Here is an 18,979-nt window from a genome sequence, read left to right as displayed (position 1 = left end):
CAGTACCTGTAGTTGTCCAGGTCAAACAAAATTGATAAGTATATAAATGCTACCACCATTTCTATCCAACATTGTGCTGAATTTTCAGCCCGTAGAATAAGAAAAAAAGGGGAGAATAAGAAAAGAAAGAAAAAAGATGACTAAAGGCAGATGACAAGTTTAGAAGACCCAAAGGAATCTGAAGAAGCATTGCATTACTTATAACAACATTTAATAAATTTACTGACTTTAACATAAATAAAGTCAGTTTATTTCTATATACTTGCAACAGTTAGATATATTTTTAAAGGGAGAGCATTTACCAACAGTAAAATTATATATTAAAAAACCCAAATCTATTAAAGACAAGCAAGACTTTAATTGAGAAAATTACTCAACTTCAGAGGAAGGCATTTTGAAAATATGAAATAAGTGAAGATATATAGCATGATCATGAGTAAGTTAAAGCAATAGTAAAAGCATTCCGATTTTGCACTAACATCTGTGTATTCAGCGCAACACTGATCAAAATCATAAAAGATGTCATGAAATTTGATAAAAGGAATCTGAAATTTAAGTGGAAAAGAGAGGGAAGTTTAGAGCAGATAATACTAATGAAGTAAAAACTGAGGTGACTTTCCAATCATCAAATTATTTTATAATTTAAGATAATGAAAGACAAATGGACAAATGGAAACTAATGGATTTAAAATAGGCCCATGCATATACAGGCACTTAATATATGATGGAGCCATCACTGCATGTCTGTAGGGGAATAATGCCATATACAGTACGGTCTTCAGGACAAGGGGTTAGCCACAGAAAGATTAAGCCACGTCTCTGCAGCATAAGCAAAAATGAATGCTAAAAGCATTAAATGCAACATTCAATATGTTAACTGGTAAAATAAAAAATGAGAGTACATCTTTATGAACTTGGGCTATGGGAGCCTTGCTTATAAAGAATTAAGATGCATAACCTCCCAAAAAATAATCATAGACTCTACCAAACCAGGAATATCAACAAAAAACATTACGAACAGTGAAAACACAAGCCACAAGTTGAAAAGGTATTAACAGCACATATAACTGACAAAGTTTGGTATCCAGAATATATAAGGAATTGTTACAAATAATTGCTAATCCTCCAAAAATGGGCAAAGGGCAATGTATAGAAAACACTAGTGGCCTATGAATATAAAAATGTGTCAGCCCCAAGGTGGGAAGGTGCAACTCAGTGGTAGAACACGTGCCTAGCATGCACAAGGTCCTGGGTTCACTCCCCAGTACTTCCATCAAAATAAATAAATAAAAATCCCAATTTTCTCCCCCCCAAATAAGAAAAATATTGTTGCTGTTAATAGTGAGGTGTGTGCATTTTATTTAATTCTTATTTTGTGGTTTGCTTTATTCCTTTGATAACTATGTAAGTTTAAAAATCTAAAGCTCTAAACATTCTTCGAGACAATGAACAGTACATATTTGTGATTTTTTTTTAAATGTGCAGAAAAAAAGAATATTAAGTGTGCTTGAGTCCTAGAGGTGGAACACTAGAGAACACTCATGCATGTTGATGGGACTATTAATTCGGCTTAATTAATTTGGAAAGCATTTTGTCTTATTATGTAAAGCTGACATGGTGACCCTAATGCTTGATCTCAGCATTCCCAGGTACAGAGAAAATCTTGCACCTAAGTATGCAGAGAAATGTATAAGAATGCAGTCCTCTTTGCAGTAGCATTAAAAACTAGGAAAGAAAACTATGTGTATTAATTCAAAAATGGATAATAAGTTGTCCCAAAATAATACAATAGAATCCTAAATATTAGTGAAATAGAATTATCTCAAATTATATGCAACAAAGAATTAAAAAAAAGTCACAGAAAAAATATGAACAGAATGATTCCCCTTAGATAAATTAGACATCCAACGGTAAATAATATCTAATTTGCAGATATTTACTTTTCATTACAGATTTTAGTATTTATGTAAGTGAATGAAAATAAACTTCGGGGTTATGGTTACCTGGACATGGTAGAAAAAAGAACAATAAAATCTACAAAAATAACCCAGGGGCTGAAAAATTCTTAGTGCTGACTTAAATACTACGCTGATTGGTTCAGGCAAAACCAAATTGCTTCCCTAGACGCACTGCATAGTCATCATAAATATTCTTTGTATAGCTCAAAATGTAGTTTTTAACTTGAAGTAGCTGCTGTGTGATTTTTATAAGTGCAGTAGAAGTTGATAGATGTACAGCAAACTGGAGGGTTCACTGTCTTAGAGGGGAGTAGGGAGGGGAGGAGACAAACTGACAGGTTAAAAAAGCAAATAAATTAAATGTGTACGGGTAAGTTGTTTTAGTTTTAAAAAAATAATGAAAAAGCAGAGTCAGGAAAAAGTCAATAAAAGCAGTTTGAAAGCCACACTAGTTGCATCACCAGCCCTCCCTGCCCTCGAGCCTATAAAATGTGTAGTTTCCTCTCCATGGGGACTCTGATGACATGGGAAGGGACCACGTCACAAGGACGTTGCTGATGGGGGATGAGGAGCCTTAGACAAAAAGCCACCTGCCCTGATTTTTTCCTGAGCCAACCATGTACCACGGTCTCCTCTGCTGTCTGGCCCTTTTGTTCTGGGGAGCAGGTGAGTTCCTGCTGTGAACTTGTCAGATTCCAGATCAGGAATTTCTCCTGTGGCTGCAGAATCAAGGTCCTCCTGGGCTTTGTCTCCACTTTCTGTCTCTTTCCCCCGCAGGCTCCACGGACACGGGGGTCACCCAGAGTCCTGGACATCTGGTCAGAGAAAAGGAACAGAGAGCAAAGATGGACTGTGTCCCCAAAGAAGGACATAATTACGTTTACTGGTATCGTAAGAAGCTGGAAGAAGCGTTCGAGTTTTTGGTTTACTTACGGAATGGAGGAGACATTATGGAAGAGGCAGAAGGGTTTAAACAGCGATTTTCAGCTAAATGTCCCAAAAACTCACCCTGCAGCCTGGAAATCAACTCCACTCAGGCAGGGGACTCAGCGCGGTACTTCTGTGCCAGCAGTGAATCCACGGTGCTGAACGCTGGCTCTTCTTAGCACACAAACTCATCATGGGCCCAGCTCAGGAAATCAGTGGTGTATGAGGTGGGAAAGGAGTAACAGAAACCCAACTTGAAAGATATTAACCAGAAGGAGAAGCTGGTACATGGCAACTGTGGGTGAGCAGAAAGGGATGTTAGAACAGCTGATGGCACAGAAAGCCAGGGAAGGGGGAGGAAGCGGTAAAGGGGCTCAGATGCCCCAGCGTGCGGGGCGTCAGGCAGAGGAAAGACACAGGGTATGAGCCTGATGGGTTTCTAACAATCTCTATGAGAAATGTAACTGTGTGGTTTTCCCCTCACAAAGCTGTACCTTCAGGAAGCAGGATGACCAGCTGGTCAACTGTATTTCTTGGGGACCCTGATCCCCTGGCCCCGCACAATTCATGATCCAGACCCAGACTCTCCTTTGGGTTCATGACTGCTTCTCACAGCTGTCCCTGCCAGAGCAGCTGAGGGTGCTCTGCAACCCCCTCCCTCCTGAAGAGTACAAATGTACAAGGGAAAAGCAACCTTCAGGTATAACATAAGGGCAATGGGACACACCCATTTTAAGTTTATATTTCACTAGATTTTGACAAATACCTTTACCCATGTAGCCAGCATGACAATCCATACCCCGAACACTTCCCTCTCCCTGAAAAGTGCCCCATGCTGCTCTGTCAAGGTCTTTAATTTCTCTCAGCATTGACTTGTGATTTAATTGAGCATATCCTGCACATATTTTGTTGATATTTTCCTAAATTTACTTTAAGAAATGCATTATGAATGTAATTTACAACTCATAAGGAATTTAATGATTAAAAGTATTTTCTGCCAAGACTTCACATTAGTCCACTTCAATTTAGTCTTTACATTTCTCAGCTGATGTCTGAGCCTCAGTATCTTATAGAAAAATACGATCTCCAGGGAGAGTGTCACCGGCAACCACACCTGGGTCACACCACCAGCCTCACTACCTGTGTGACCAACTGTTAATCTCTCTTTCTTTAATACAGACTATTAGTAATTCAATAGTGATAGAGTTAAAAGATGCCCCTTGCTTACGAAAATAAACCAGTCCATTAAGCACAGTAAGGAGCGTGTTTTACAGGGAGGCTCGTGGCCTGCAGTAAGGAAAGCGGGTGTCCCAGCTCTGCCGGTCAAGTCTGTGAATTCACTTCTTGTTCCTCCCGTGGGCCAGTTCAAGAGTTAACACTGTTAAAAGGTATATTTTATCCAAAGCAATCTACAGACTTAAAGCAACCCCTATCATAAGACCCATGACATTTTCACAAAACCAGCACAAAGACTCCTAAGATGTATATGGAACCACAGAGGAACCCGGAGATCCACAGCAATCATGAGGAAAAAGCCCAAAGCCGAAGGTGCCACGCTCCCTGACTTCTGCCCGCTGTAGAAAGATATAATCATCAAAATAGCGTGGTACTGGCCCAGAAACCGAGGCACAGGTCGATGGAACAGAGTAGAGAGGCCAGAAGTAAGCCCACACAAATATGGTTGATTAATCTGTGACAAAATACGCAGGAACATAAAATTGGCAAAAGACACTTTCTTCAAAAAGTGGTGCTGGGAAAACTGGCCAGCCACGTGTGAAAGAAAGAGGTGAGAACAGTTTCTCACAGCTTATATGAAAATAGACACAAAATAGATTAATGACTTGCATGTAAGGCCAAAAATCATAAAACGCTGAAAGGAAAACTTAGGGTACCCTTTGGCAAAAACTGCAGCAATATTTTTGTATCTGTCGCCTGAGGCAAAGGACACAAAAGCAAAAATAAACAAATGGGACTTAGTTAAGCTTGAGAGGTTTTAATAGCAAAGGAAACCATACACAAAATGAAAAGCCAACTCACACAGTGGGAAAAGTGTATGCAAAGTGATGAGTGATAAGGGGTTAATATCCAAAATATATAAGCAGCTAATACTACTGAATATCCAAAAAAATACCAATTGCAAAATGGGCAAGAGAGCTAATAGACACTTTTCCAAAGAAGACATACAGATGGCCAAGGGTCCCAGAGAAGGATGCTCAACACTGCTGTCATCACAGGGGCAAATCAAAGCCACAGTGAGATGTTACATCACACCTGTCAGATGGTATCATCAAAAATACCAACAAAGAATAGAAACCCTCCTCCTACGTTCATAAGCAGCAGAAGCTCGTAAGTCTTCTTTCTAAAAGCCAAAAAAAGCCTCAGCAACCATTACCTTCTGTCTCTATGGTTCTGTTACAGTTTCAGACTCATGGGAAAACTCTTTGAAGGGATGTGGCGTCTCTGGCCATGTGTTAGCCGGGCTCGGGCAGGGTATCGTGTGAACCCACTTATTACTCTCTGTGACACAGGGAGATCTGGTAGAATCACAGAGCAGCGCTTTAGAGCAAGTCATGTTTACAACGTCCTGCTAAAGATGAGCTGGGCTTCATTAGGCTCATGGAGAGGATTACCACAGCCAGATGGCTGAGAAGGACCAAGGGGAAAGACCATTTGGAACTTTGGCCACTAGGAGGGGATGTGGGTCTTTCTGTAAAAACACTTTTGGAGCTTAAAGAGCAAGCAGAGACCTCCCCTCACCTGAGGTGGGAAGTCCTCAGATACTTCAGGGAACTCAAGTGACATACTTCAGGTCCCGGCTGTGGAACCCTGGGTAACGATTAGTCAAATCCATTTCGCTTGCCTTCTCGAATCAAGGTCTTTTTAAGACTTGCGTGTTCTCCAAGCTTCAAGTAAATCTAAACAACATGTTTGTTTGAGGTATTTTCCTGGAACCTGGAGTCAGCTACATCCAGCTGGGAGGAGCCAGAGTAAGCTGTGTCTAGTTGGATGTCAGATTGTTAAGACTGGTTAGAACCATGGACCCTCGACCTGGGTGTGCAAAATCAGGGGACCAAAACCTCGACCCTCGAATCCTGCTCAGAGTCTTCCCTTATGACTCTGCGGGGCTTCTAGCTGAGTTATGCCTGCGCAGGATGAGAGTTACCACATCTTTTTCAAATCACCTCTCCTCAAGGTCTCCACGCTCCCCACACCTAAGGCAGATTTACTTCTTTATTCTTTATCACATGCATACCCTGCGCCTCTTGCTTTCAGGGAGGTGGATCTGAGTTCTGTTCTCGCATCACCTCGCTTGGCTGCCTTAGAGATAAATCTTTTCTCTGCTGCACACCTCAGCGTTTTGGCTTCTTGTTGGTCAGCTGAGATGAACCAGGTTCAGTAGCATCTGGGAGAATGATTTGCAAACATCCTGGGATGCCAATAGTTCCTTGAAATACCCAGGATCTAATCTTATCCTTTTAACCCCCATTGTGAGTAGCACGTATCCTGTACTTCTAGTTGTCCTGGTCACACGTAATTGATAAATGAGCAGAAGAACGCCACCACCATTTCTGTTCAGCATTGTGCTGAAATCCCAGCTAACAAAACAAGACAAAGTGTGAAATGAGAAAAGGGAAAGTCAGTGATTATAGACAGATGACAAATACAGAAGACGCAAAGGAATCTAAAGAAGCATTGCATTACTTATCATATCATTTAATAAGTTAACTGAGTTTCATATAATATGAAAAGTCAACTTATTTCCATATACTAGCAACAGTGAAATATATATTTTCAAAAGGAGAGAGCAATTAAGAGTAACATACAGTATAAAATACAGAAACAAATATCATAGGATGAGTTAGACTTTAATTCAGAAAATTATTAAATTTTAGAGAAAAGCATTTCAAAAATTTGAATTAAGTGAAGATATATGTCATGTCATGTAGAATTTAAACCAACAGGAAATGTATTCCAATTTCTGAACTATCATCTATGTGTTAAATGCAGCACTAATCAAAATTACAAGAGATATTTTCATGAAATTTGACAAAACCAATCTGATATTTAAATGGAGAAGAGAGAGTAGATTAGGGCAGATAATACTGAATTACCAAGTGAGGTGAATCCCCCTTTGTATCTTCAAATTATTTTATAATTAAGGATACTGAAAAAGGCATAAATAAATGGACAAATGGAAAATAATAGATTTAAAATAGCACCAAACATAGAGAGGCACTTAATATATGAGAGAACCATCATGGCATGAATGCAGAGGAATGGCACAATATACAGTAAGATCTTCTGGGATGTGTGGTTATCCACAGAAAGACTAATTTTAAACAACGTCTCCCTGTATAAGCAAAACTAAATTCTGAAAGGATTAAATGCTTAAATACAACACTTAAATTGTTCACTATTTGGCAAATCACATGGAAGTACACCTTTATGAAACTGCACTATGGGAGCATTTCTTATGAAGAATTAAAGAATGGATGCCCTCTCAAAAAAGAATGACAGATCTACTAAATTAGGAATGTCACCAAAAAACATTATAAAGAGTGTAAATTCAAGCCACAAATGGAAATATATTGGCAGCATATACAGCTAACAAAGTTATATATATTATTATATATTTTGTATATACAAGTATATATTCTGGATATATAAGGAACTGTCATGAGTAAATAATAGCTAATCAACCAAAAGATACAGAGGCAAAGGGCCGTGTACACAAAACACTAGTGGCCTATAAATATAAAAAACAAAGTTGGACCACCTTAGCAATCATAAAAATGCAAACTACAACTATAGTGAGGTACTATTTTAACCTAGAAGACGGGCAAATAAAAGAATATTAAGTGTGAATGACTCAGAGGTGGAACACAAGAAAACACGCATGCCCTGTTGATGGAACTATGTACTTGTCTTAATTTAGAAAGCATTTTGTCTAATTATGTAAAGTTGACATGGGGACCCTAAGGCTCAATTTTTATATCTCAGGGATAGATACATATTACACCAGGGTATCTAAAGGAATGTACAAGAAGATTGTCCTGTTTGCAGTAGCCCCAAAATCTAGGGGAAAATCCTCGTGTGCATTCACTGGAGAATGAATAATAAATCTGTCAAACGAATAGAATGGAAGCCTACATGTTAGTGAAAATGAATTCTCTGAAAGCATATGCCACAACATGAATTAATATCATAGACATAGTGTTGAAAACAAAGAATATGACAGAAAACAGTATGAGCAAAATGAACTCCCTTAGACACATTTCAAAGACAAACAACATTGAATAATAGGTATAAAAAGATTCTTACATAAGTGCAAGAACTGTAAGGAAAAGCAAGGGAATGAAAATATAAACTTCAGGGTCATGCTTACCTGGACGTGGTAGAGAAAGAACAATGAAATCTAGAAAAATAACACAGGGGCTGAAAACTTCTCAGTGATCATCTGTTTCCTAAATTGACGGTTTCAGGCAAGAGCATTGATTTTGTTGTTTCCCTAGACGCATTGTATACTCATCGCATATATTGTTTTGTATACTTCAACATGCAGTTTTTAAAATTTAAAGTAGATTCTATCTGAGTTGTAAGTGCAGGAGAGGTTATGATTGACATACACCAAGCTGTATGGTTCATTGCCTGAGAAGCAAGAGTGGAGGAGAGGAGGGAAATTGACAAGTTAAGAGCAAATAAATTAATGATGTAAATGGTTTTATTTATTTATTTTTAATAATGAAAAAGCAGAGTCAGGAAAAAGGCAATAAAAAGCAGTTTGAAAGCCACACTAGTTGCATCATCAGCTTTCCCTGCCCTCCAGCCTATAAAATGTGTAGTTTCCTCTCCACGGGACTGTGATGACATGGGAAGGGACCACGTCACAAGGACGTTGCTGATGGGGGATGAGGAGCCTTAGACAAAAAGCCACCTGCCCTGATTTTCCCCTGAGCCAACCATGTGCTTCAGTCTCCTCTGCTGTGTGGCCCTTTTGCTCTGGGGAGCAGGTGAGTTCCTGCTGTGAACTTCTCAGATTCCAGATCCAGGACTTTCTCCTGTGGCTGCAGAATCAGGCTCCTCCTGGGCTTTGTCTCCACTTTGTCTCTTTCCCCCACAGGCTCCGTGGACACGGGGGTCACCCAGAGTCCTGGACATCTGGTCAGAGGAAAGGAACAGAGAGCAAAGATGCACTGTGTCCCCATAAAAGGACATACTTTAGTTTTCTGGTATCGTAAGAAGCTGGAAGAAGCGTTCGAGTTTTTGGTTTACTTACGGAATGAAGACATTGTGGATAAGATAGCAGGATTTGAACAGCGATATTCAGCTAAATGTCCCAAAAACTCACCCTGCAGCCTGGAAATCAACTCCACTCAGGCAGGGGACTCAGCGCGGTACTTCTGTGCCAGCAGTGAATCCACGGTGCTGAACGCTGGCTCTTCTTAGCACACAAACTCATCATGGGCCCAGCTCAGGAAATCAGTGGTGTATGAGGTGGGAAAGGAGTAACAGAAACCCAACTTGAAAGATATTAACCAGAAGGAGAAGCTGGTACATGGCAACTGTGGGTGAGCAGAAAGGGATGTTAGAACAGCTGATGGCACAGAAAGCCAGGGAAGGGGGAGGAAGCGGTAAAGGGGCTCAGATGCCCCAGCGTGCGGGGCGTCAGGCAGAGGAAAGACACAGGGTATGAGCCTGATGGGTTTCTAACAATCTCTCTGAGAAATGTAACTGTGTGGTTTTCCCCTCACAAAGCTGTGCCTTCGGGAAGCTCGATGATCGGCAGGTGAACTTTCTTTCCTGGGGACCCTGATCCCCTGGCCCCGCACAATTCATGATCCAGACCCAGACTCTCCTTTGGGTTCATGACTGCTTCTCACAGCTGTCTCTGCCAGAGCAGCTGAGGGCGCTCTGCAACCCCCTCCCTCCCAAACGCTGGGGTTGTCTGAGGTTTCAAGCAACCTTCAAGCATAACATACCCACAATTAAATGCACCATTTTTAAAGTATATATTTCAATACTTTTTGCAGGCTTTTACACTCATGTAACTAGTTTGACAATCAAGACCCAGAACATTTCCCTCTCCCCTAATAGTGCCCTCATGCTGCTCTGTCAAGGTCTTTAACATCTCTCAACATTGCTTTGTGTTTTTATCATACATGTCTTGCACTTTTTGGATTTTAAGAAATGTATTATGATTTTATTTTAATGCTCATAAAGAATGTATTTATTTAAAGACTTTTCTGCCAAGACTTCACGTTAGTCCACTTCAATTTAGTCTTTGCATTTCTCAGCTGATAGCTGAGCCTCAGTATCTACAGAAAAATACCTTCTCCAGAAAAAGTGTTCACCAGCAACCACACCTGGGTCACACCACCAGCCTCACTACCTGTGTGACCAACTGTTAGTACTGCTCTGTGTTTAAGTAAAATAGACAATTCAAACATGTTGAAAAAGTTATGGAACTTTGGCAGTGTGCACTTAAAAAGTCTCACTGTTTCCTTATGAAAGTAAACCTTTGAGTTAAGAGTACCGAAGGGGGTTATTTGACAGTGAAGCACATGACTTACAGAGATGAATTTCAGCGTCACAGCTCTGCTGGTCAGTCTGTGAGTTCTCTTCTTGTTCCTCTTGTGGGCCATTTCATCAGGTTTCTAGCCCTACAAGACAGTCATCTTTCTCCTTACCCTGCTATCGAATAAATCCGCTGTCCCTTAGTTTTCAGTATCCAGATTGAAAATCTCCTCATTTTGACTGGGTCATTTTGAGTGCTTGTATTTAATATGGTTAGCAACATATTTGGATGAAAATGTCATTCTTGCTCTTTGCTCGACTTCTTTCTTCTACCCTGTTTCCTCCTTCCCTTTCTGGGTAATCATTTTTTTTTTATTGATTTTTGGTTTATCCTTTCATGGTTATTTCTGAAAATATACAAGCATTCCAGATATGAAATTATTGCATTAGAGGCATGGAAAGGGTGGAGGCTGTGAAATATTTTGCAATACAAGAAACAGTGCTTAACAACAAAAACTTTTTCATTATTTACTCCTCGAGCTACCTCTGAAACATGACTCTCCTTAACAATGAATGCAATGAAGATCTTGAATCCACTAGAATTGTCTAAAATTCCGTCAACAAGAATAGCACATATATCTATTCACTGGGATCTGAAGTGTCTCAGAAATTGCACACATAGCATCGTTGTAGGGGATGGTTTTAATGTATAGTCTCTGTCAATATTCTTACTGTTCCATTTGGGGGATGCTGTTTCTGATTACAGGGTTTCTCAGCACAAGCCTCATTCTTTCACGCAAGTGTATCTCTGCCACGTCGTGTCCCTATCACTTTCTATCCCAGTAGTGCCCCTCGAGAGTCGCACATACATCTTAATAACAAAGATGATATGGACAACAGGGATGGTGAAAGTAACTGACGGTAAAGATGTTGTATAGAAAGATGCATACAGATATTAAGTCACATTTCCAGGACTAGAATACAATCATAGTAAGTCCTGTTACTGTCATAATTTAGGTCTGTAAATCAGTCTAAAAAGAGTTTTTTTTAAATCAGGGCACCTTTAACAAATCTGAGGCAAAATATTTGAGGATACATCAACTTCCTAATCCTTTCTGTTCATGGATTTCAGTACAAAGAACATTCTGTTCTAAAGCAGAAATGTTTAACTTGGGACCCATGGACTTCCAAGGGGTGCAATAATAGAATTCAGGAATCCATAAATTTGAGTGGAAAAAATGTGTCTTTATTTTCACTAATCTCTAACTAAAATACAGCATTTAGTTCATAATAGATGTCGTGAATACACCACAGCAGTGTTAGTAGAACCTGTGACAAAATCAATAATAGAAATCGCAGATATTTGCATAAATACATTTGCATATCAGTCAATTTGGTGCACATTACAGTTGATATTGAAGTCCCAGGTATTTTCATATCACATTACATAGAGTAAATATCATTACTCTCATCACTTGCTGCTTGGAAATCATGGCAATTTTCAGAATCACCGGGATATATTTTATTAAATGAACTTTAAAGATGTTTATGTATTAATATACTATACATTTTATTTAAAATGTCTTGGTAACTGCACTTCAAAATAATTGGTTTCCTTTGTAATACTACGTGTTCTATTTTGAGTTTAAAAGACTTTTTCTGAGAAGGGGTTTCTAGGATTTACCAAAATGCCAAAGGAGTCCAAGTGTGAGGAATGCGGTCCTCAACTTTGTAGACTGAGAACCTCAAGACTGGGACCACTGGTTGGAAGAGAGCTGCCAGCTGGCATTGTTTCTCAGAGTTCTACCCTGTGGCCACACTCTCTAAAGATTCCCATTCTAAATCATCTATCAGTTCCTTTCCCCTTTTCCTCTCTGGTCTCTGTCTCTGTCTCACACACGCCTTTATTCTAGACGGTGGCAGCAACAGTCAGCCACCGGTTTCCAACCAAGTTTCATCATTAAAGTATCTTTTCTTACAGATGACCCCAGAAATAAAAATAAAGCAAACATTTGTCTACCGAAATAACATTTGATAAGAAATAATTAATCTATGATCACATTTTTGTTTATCTAAGATTCTCGAGAATAAATGATATTCTGCAATGAATGTATACTCACTGTATATACATTTCAGCTCAGCACTGGGAATAGTATTTTTGCTATCTTGCACAATCCTATGTCAATAAATGTCTGAATTTCCTTGACATGGTATTAACTTCCTCAATCCTGTGGATCAGATAACAGCTCCAGAAAATAATCATAGCAAACACAAAGACGGTGCTTATTCTGTGTTAAGAACCCCTCTAAATTCTTTATATGATATTCACAAGTTTCGAAGTAGATGCTCATTCTACCCATTTTACACATGAGAAAATCAAATCCAAGGGAGGTTAAGGGACTTGCTCAGGGTTACACAGCTGCTAACCGGCAGGGCCAGGACTCAAGCCCAGGTTGCCTCCCAATTCTCCGCTCTAATCCGCCGCCACTGGGGGAGGGTGGGTATAGGGATCTTTGCTATTGACTGCAGTCGTCTCTACTCCATCTCTTCTATGTCAATTATTTATTATAAATGCAGAGGGTGGAGAGCACTGACCCTATCTTACAGCACAACATCTGAATCTCTTCTTGTGTTCAGAGTTTCCCCACTAACAGTATTGGTGGGAACAGCAGTCGGTGGGCAGGCAATAGACTGAAAATTGTAGGTATTTCCTAGTTTTCATCACAGCAAGTACACAGGCACGTGACCCTCTGAGTGTGGCTCTGACCAGGAAGTGGGGGATTCAATCTTCTCACCATGTGGGCACCTGTCCATTTAGAAGGGATATAAAGTGCTCCATAAGGCAGAAGAGACGATACAAATGTATTGATCTCTCTTAGTCTTATTTCTCCATCTGCAAAATCAGCTGTGACAGTCACCTTATAGCAATGACCAATTCTGCGTCTTGAGCCAGGGGGAGCCCGAGATCCCAGCCCCTTCCCTTGGCCTCTCTCAGACTCTGTGTCTGGAGCTTCACAAAGAGCCAGCCCTTGCCATGTGCAGCTGGGCCCTGTGCTACGTGGCCCTCTGTCTCCTGGGAGCAGGTGAGCCCAACACGCATTCAGTACAATTCTACCCTGGATGTGCAGACCCTCACTCCGGCACTCTCTTCTCACTACGTTGCCGGGCTCCTCTCTGGGCGTTATCCCCAGCCTCTGTATCTTTACCATACATGACCCACAGATGCTGAAATCTACCAGAGGAGATTCCTGCTTGCTGGAGCTGGACGGGGTGTGACCCTGGAGTGCAAACAGAGTCTGAGATACAATGCCATGTTCTGGTACCCGCAGGACCTGGGGCTAGGTCTGAGGCTGATTTATTACTCAACGGTTGAAAAGGATGTTCAGAGAGGAGACATATCTGAAGGCTACAGTGTCTCTCGAGAGGAGAAAGGACTGTTTCCTCTCACTGTGAAGCTGGCCCACATCAACCAAACAGCCTTGTACGTCTGTTCTGGCAGCGCACCACGGTGGAACACGGCCACCGCCCACCGGTGCACAAACCCGCTCCAGCCCTGCGGCCCCCACTACAGCCTCTACCTAAAATGTTTTAAATGTCCCTCTGCTCAGCATCCTTCCCTGCACTCTGTATTCTGAATCAATGACTCATGGACCTAGAGATGATCATACTGAGTGAAGTAAGACACACAGAGAAAGACAAATATCATATGATATCACTTACATGTGGAATCTAAAAAAAAAAAATACAAATTCTATTTACAAACCAAAGACAGACTCACAGACGTAGAAAGCAAACTATGGTTATCAAAGGGGAAAGGGTGGGGAGGGATGAATTAGGGGTTGAGGGTTAACAGACACCACATTATTATATATAAAATAAACAAGAACCTACTGTATAGCACAGGGAACTACATTCAATTTCTTGTAATAAGCTATAGTGGAAAAGAATCTGAAAAGAAAATATACATATTTATATTTATACATACACATATGTATGTATATGTATAACTGAATCACTCTGCTGTACACCTGAAACTAACACTGTAAATCAACTACACTTCAAAAAAAAATTTTTAAAAAAACACAGGAGAATAGACCCAGAGGATACATTTCAGCACTTTGGGGCCTCTGGTCTTTTAATCGCTCCTTATACATTCACTTATATTTTTCCTTGACATTTTCCTGTGTCCTGCCACTTTTCCAGATATAAAGGATAAAAAATTAAATAGAAAACAGAGTCGTTCTCCAAGGAGCTACTAGTCTAGTAAGAAAGTAATTATCAATTTGAATATAATTTAATACATTGTAATTTCATATATCGCAACATGATACAATATAACACTGCAATCAGAAGCTTTTTGGTTGCTCTGGGGAAGATATGACAGTTCTGCCTGGTGGTGGATCAGATGAAGCTAAGAGAATGTGAGCTTCACCAGATGGATGTCATTACGTGTAGAACATTCCTATTAAAGAGAGTCACACTTGGCAGAATTGAAAGATGAGAAAGTACATGATCAACTGATGTGAATTTTATCCAACTGAACAAATTTGAGAGAGTTGATGGAATGGAGTTTCGGAACAAGGTGACTTTCTGGTTTCATGGATGTGAGTATAGAAATCTCTTGTGGGCTAATGCTGAAAAGATGGAACTGAAACGTGAGAGAAATATTCAGTTGTCATCAGCAGACAGGCGATCAACACAATTTTTCAATGGTCTCTAGAAGACTTTGGTTCCTTATAAAGGCACGAGTTCAATAAACGGGACCATGTTATCAGTAGCATTTCCCATCTGGATAGTAGAGTTTGAATTATTTATTGGATAATAAGATAAAAATTGGAAGTAGGCAGTTGTACATACAGATGTGAATAGAGCCTGGCTAGAGGTACAGGTTCTGTAGAACTCAGCACATCAAGAATTAAACTTTGGGGCCAGAAAAGTCCACCCAAAATACAGATTTCGGTTGAGATAAAATACTTGGAAACATAGATTATGGTATTGCGGTTCTTTAAGGAGATAAAAGAAGGCAGAAATGGACTATGTAGGGATTGATCAAGGTATAAAATCTTAAAAAAAAAAAGGAAATTAAGAGAAAGTGTGAGCTTTGGGTTGTCTAATGTTGATATTCATAAGAAAATGAAAAAAGTAAAGGTGATCAAAGCAGAAAAAGCCACAAACACTTCTTGGGTAACTTGTAGGAATAAGGGAATGGTCATATATTAGCTTATTCTGGACAGTAAGAGATTTTACACTGTAGTTTCTTCAGAACATCTTTAGAAAGACATGAGGCAGAGGTGAGCTTCTGATGAACCACCAAAGCAGGCAGCGGGAAGCCTCTGTAAAAGGAGTGTGGGTCTGTCTACCAATGGCTGACGCCAGAGGAGACTCTGAGGATGTGGAAGAAATAAAAGGTGTTGGAAAGAGGAGAGTGATGAGACACACAAATACTGTTCCCAACCAGGTATATTTCATGGGATATAGATATATAAATATATATATATATATATATATAAAGCTATATATATTATTCACATGTATATACAGATGTGAATGATATTCTAAACATAAACACCTGTATATCAGAAACAGATTTAGGAAATTAAATCAAACAAAGATATCAAATATACATACTTGGGAATAAATTGAGCAAAAGTAGTGAAAGTCCTCCACGAAAAGAAGAATATATATATTGCCTTATTAACACTATTAGAGAAGGCTTAAATAAGTGAAGACATCCTATATTTACAGATTGGGTAGATTTGACAAGTTTAAAATGTCCATTTTTCCAAATTGATTTGTATACTTAACAGAATTCAATCAAACTCCCAATATGTTTTCGATAGAACTTGATAGGCTAAATCTAACTTTATATGATGCTGCAAGGGGCAGTGAGTAGCCAGGACACTCTTACAGTAGAAGATACAAGAGGGAGGACTGTAACAAGTGTTGAGAGTTATTGTAAAACCACACAAATAAAGGTACAGTGTGGCATAGGAACTGTGGGGTTTTCTCATGGATTTGTTTATATAGGTACACATACACACAGAGATAGTACCACAGAAGACACAGAATAGATTTTCAACAAATGGGGGTGAGACTATTGGTTCTGTATGTATGAAGAAAGATGAAACTGGCCACTTACCTCACAACAGCCAAAATCAATTCCAGCTGTGTTCAAAGCATAAACGTAGTAAAATCATGAAACTAATGAACAAATTGACTGAAATGACTCTATCAAATTTAAGATATTTAATCCATCAAACTGAACTATGCAAGAGTGAACAAATAGCTCCATAGTGAGATATGATGATATTACTAGTTTTCTATCCATAGCCACACTTATATGTCCAAGATGTATATTACATTTATATGTCCAAGAAAGGCTGGTGTATAGAATTTATAAAGGACACCTACAAATTACTATAATTTTTTCTATATATTAGTGAGAAAAACAATAATAGAAAAATGTATAAAAAACACAAACAAGCACCTCACAAAAGAAGAAATTTACTTAGCCATTAAACATGCAAACATTGGTAAATTTCATTATGACTGAGTCTGCAAAGTGATGACATCACAAGAAGGTTGTTGATGGGGATTACAAAACCTCATCCTTTTGCTATATTGTTTCCACCATGGGCACCTGGTTCCTCTGCTCTGTAGCCCTTTGTCTTCTGGGAGCAGGTGAGTCCTAAGCACAAAAGAAAAATCTTGTCCTGGGTTTGCTAAGACCCAAACCCAAGTCTTGTCAGGATCCCTTTTTGTCTATAGCTTCTACTTCCTTCTCTTACAGGCTCTGTAGATGCCAGTGTCCCCCAGACTCCAGGACACTTGGGGCAAAGGACAGACAGCAAACATGGATTGTATTCCCCCAAAAGGACATACTTTTTTTAATTGGTATCAACAGATCCAGAAAAAAGAGTTGAAGTTTCTAATTTCTTTTCAGAACGAACGAGTTCTTGATCAAATCGAGTTAGTCAAGAAGCGAGTCTCAGCAGAATGCCCCCCAAACTCACCCTGCAGCCTGGAAATCCAGTCCTCTGAACCAGGAGACTCAGCACTGTATTTCTGTGCCAGGAGCCAACCCACAGCGCCAAAATGTTAGTTCCTCCTAGTGCACAAACTTATCAAGACCCAACTCAGGAAGCAGGTGATCTATTAGGTTGGAAGGACGTAACAGGAGTTCCCTGGAGCTAGCTTAAGCCACAGTGCAATCTAATACAAGGCTAAAGGGTGCTTAGCAGAAGCCAAGGAGTGATGGACAGACAATGATGAGATATACTAGGTATTAGCCCCCTTTTTTATTTTAGACATTGAAATACCACCTTCCTATATGACGTCATCTGCAGCCCAGACTCCAAAGAACCACTGGGCGTGGGGGAACCGGGGGTCTCTCTTCTCGAGCAGGCGCATGTTATTATCTCTGTTACATGAATCTCACCTTGTTTTCTCCCTTTCCCAGTCCCCTGGGCATCCAGACTGTGGCCTCCCCTATTATCACTCATGTCTTTGTGAAGAATAGAAAAGCTTTTCTATCATTGCTGGCCCCAAGGCTACTCATCACTCCTCAACAGCCCCCTTTCATCTGAAAATGCTGAGAAAGTGCTTCATCCACTCAGCTGTGCTGTTTGCTCCCTGGAGTCAACTTGATTCAAACAAATTTCTTTCTCTCTCTTTTTTCTCAGTGGATTCTGCTGCACAGGGCAGCAAAAATTCACAAATTTTTTTTAAAGACTTAATATTTATCTGCACATTATCTACTTTTAGAGCCAAGTTCCATCCAGTACAATCATCGATTGTATTGCGCTCTTGATATGACAGCTAATTCATTTAAATTTCACCAGTGTGGCAGAACAACTCCCATTCACTGAGGCTTAAAAGGGCTGAGAAACTTTTGGGGGCGCAACACAGAATTTCAGACTCTGGGAACAGAGGGAAGAGTAAACGAGCCATGAAAAATGTATTTCAAAAAATGTGTGTAGTTATGGCAAGTTATAGATTTTTTTAAATGAAAAATATGAGAATGTTATATGCTCTATGGGGAGTAATTATTCATTGGATAAATTAAAACAAATTCCTGAGAAATAACTTTAGGGAAACAAATTTTAAGCATTTACCATAAAGATGAAAATAATGATTTTAGAAAAGAACAAAACCAACAACTTTGTAGGAAATGAGAAAATGTGAATGGAAAAAATTTTTTTCATGTAAATTTGGAAAGGAATAATATTTGTGAGAAAGTGTTTAAGAACACTTTAAAAATGATTCAAGTTGTCCAGTTTGATAAAGAGCCCAGTCGGAGGGTTCCTTTTATAAACTACTTACAATGGTGTCAGTTTGACAATAGGAATCAAGAACCTTAAAAATGCAAAAGCATAATAATTCTATCGTTATAATAAGAAAAACTTGGAAAGCTGGCTTAAGGTCAAAATGGACAGTTGTTACTTACTTGCCCTACACACAGAAGCCACTATGAAACCTGACAACAGTCTTAAGGCAGCAGTGTCCAGATATTGGACAGCAGGCAGGGGAGGGCTGTCAGCACTGAGAAGCGGAGACATACAAGTCCCTGCCTTGGTACA

General features: G+C 39.6%; 1 long non-coding RNA gene across 4 annotated transcripts in view; it reads right to left on the bottom strand.

The window, feature by feature from the left end:
- LOC141578114 (uncharacterized) overlaps positions 1 to 18,979 on the bottom strand; it is a 49,068-nt gene that overhangs the window by 15,925 nt on the left and 14,164 nt on the right. For 2 of the 4 annotated variants that reach the window (XR_012508034.1, XR_012508035.1), the window contains 3 exons: positions 10,457 to 12,628; positions 9,235 to 9,448; positions 2,967 to 9,044 (listed from right to left, as the gene is read on the bottom strand). This is a non-coding gene — a long non-coding RNA (uncharacterized LOC141578114). The remainder of the gene's footprint in view (positions 1 to 2,966; positions 9,045 to 9,234; positions 9,449 to 10,456; positions 12,629 to 18,979) is intronic. The other 2 variants (XR_012508036.1, XR_012508037.1) reach the window with 2 other exon arrangements.

This window comes from Camelus bactrianus, chromosome 7 (assembly GCF_048773025.1).
Source record: "Camelus bactrianus isolate YW-2024 breed Bactrian camel chromosome 7, ASM4877302v1, whole genome shotgun sequence".
Lineage (NCBI taxonomy): Eukaryota > Metazoa > Chordata > Mammalia > Artiodactyla > Camelidae > Camelus > Camelus bactrianus.
Note: the sequence above shows the minus strand (reverse complement) of the source record. Positions and strands in the feature narration are given on the sequence as shown.